The 2,149-nt window shown below is 42.8% G+C and overlaps 1 non-coding gene across 1 annotated transcript; it reads right to left on the bottom strand.

Annotated features, from left to right (window-relative positions):
• Nucleotides 1-1,702: 1,702 nt before the first annotated feature.
• Nucleotides 1,703-1,809, bottom strand: LOC136534059 (small nucleolar RNA R71). The gene has a single exon (XR_010778648.1). It is a non-coding gene; the product is annotated as a small nucleolar RNA R71 (small nucleolar RNA).
• Between the last annotated feature and the right edge of the window lie 340 nt (nucleotides 1,810-2,149).

A 2,149-nucleotide genomic window follows, 5' to 3' on the forward strand; every position in this document is an offset into this window, starting at 1 on the left:
TGATTGATTGTGTGTCCTTTACAATAGCCGGGTCCAATATTTATATCCGGAGCTTAAACATGAACCCTACTCAGGTATGACTCATTACAATCTTTGGTTTAAAAGAGAACATTCCTAACTCAAGATAACTTGGACCCTAATCTTTCTGTTTTTGTAGAGTCCGATATGTATTTCCCAACGCCAACCGTAGCCCATCATCGTTATCTGTTGATGTCATTCAAAGAGAGCTGATTCTAGTGCCTCCTCTGAATTAGCTAACATCGATCATTCATGTAATCGAGTCCGTGATCGACACAATTCTGGAAGCTTCGAGTTCTTGTGTTGTTCTCCAATTTTTGGTGTAAACAATAGGTGAATGCATTGTCCCTTTCCATGGTTGAGGGGTAGGCAGCAGGTGGTGATAGCCCTGTTCGTCCCTTGTAATCCACCACATTCGACTGGGGTGTAGGAGTCTAAATTATCACATGAGGTTGCTGGTAGACCAGTACTCGGTGCCCTCCCGACTTGCTTCACACTTAGCCCTAATACTAATTATGTAACTTGTACAATAATTAACTAATCTTTGTATAACAATACTAGACCAATGCTTGCTCGACTTAGGATTATTCTTTTATTCTTTCTTTTCTATTTTATCCTTTGAGGAATGCCAAGTGTGTGTCCACTATCTTGAAATCACCATATTTAGCCCTGCTATAAACATTGGTGTACTTGCAAGCATTATTATTCAAGTTCATATCCATACTAGACTTTTAATCAAATGTCTTTCTTTGGGAAAATATAAATAACGATACCCTAAATACTTCTAGGTGAAATGCTACAATGAAAGCTCCATGCGCTTGTGGATAAATATCTAAAATTGTTAAGGAACTATCACGGCTATTACCTAGTGGCATTGCTAATTATTAGTGATGACGCTAAGAAATACCAACAAGCACTTCTAGCGCTATTGCTAAGGATACAAACCTAGTAGCTACGCTAAGAAGTGCCAACAAGCATTTCTGGCGCCGTTGCCGGGGATACAAACCTAGTAGCTATGCTAAGAAGTGCAAACGAGCATTTCTGGCGCTATTGCCGAGGAAGGCATATTGATTAAAGAATCTAGTAGGACATGTTTATGATAATATGCATGTAAGGTAGCCTTTGTTTATGTAGGCTAACTTTGCTTGTTTTCTCCTGTTGTGGATGAAAATTGGATAGTGTATGACCGGTTTTGAACTGCCGAGCAACTATATTCAAAATCCAGAGGTACTCCTAAGGAAGAAATGGCTCGTGACACTACTTTTTCTGCTACTCTTCGGACAGTCGAACAAGTCACCCACGCACCATCCGGTACTCCAATCATGGCCAAGACCCTCCATGGCTACTCCACCCCCACTGTTGCCAATGTGCCCATTGGGCCTGTTGTTAAAATTAGGGATGGGAACTTTGAGCTTTGTACCGACCTCATCACGATGGTGCAGGCAAACCAATTCCATGGTTTGCCAAGCGAGGTTGTGAACGCGCATCTCCAACACTTCCTTGAGTTGTGCAACATGATCGTCATCAAGGACGTCGCACATGAGAGCATCAGGCTCCACTTGTTTCCCTTCTCCCTATCGAGGAAGGTGAAGCAGTGGTTCTACAAGGAAAAGGAAGCTGTCAAGACATGAGACAAATGTTCCACGGCGTTCCTTGCCAAGTTCTTCCCCATGGCAAAACCAATGCCCTAAGGGGATGAATTTCAAACTTCCAACAAAGCTCCATGGAAACCATTCTAGAGGTGTGGGAGAGGCTCTAGGACTACATGCAAGCATGCCCGCAACATGGGATTGAAAACTAATTAGTGCTCTAGAATTTTATGATGGATTAATACCCATGTCTAGGGGCCACCTCGATGTTGCTGCTAGAGCCGCTTTCCTTTCCCTCACCATTGATGGAGCTATGGCTCTCATCAATAAAATGGTGTCGAATCAAAGCTGGTGGGAGGAAAGGAAAACACAAAAAGGAATGCATACCATGAAAGAGATAGATATGCTTTCCACAAAAATAGATTTATTGATGAAAAGACTAGAGGAATGGGCCCAAGAGAAAGAGACCATGATGGGCACCATCCAGGCCATGGACTCACACATGTCGTGTGAGGTCTGTGGGAACATTGGCCATTTGAGGA

Source organism: Miscanthus floridulus, unplaced genomic scaffold (assembly GCF_019320115.1).
Source record: "Miscanthus floridulus cultivar M001 unplaced genomic scaffold, ASM1932011v1 os_1453_1_2, whole genome shotgun sequence".
Taxonomy (NCBI): domain Eukaryota; kingdom Viridiplantae; phylum Streptophyta; class Magnoliopsida; order Poales; family Poaceae; genus Miscanthus; species Miscanthus floridulus.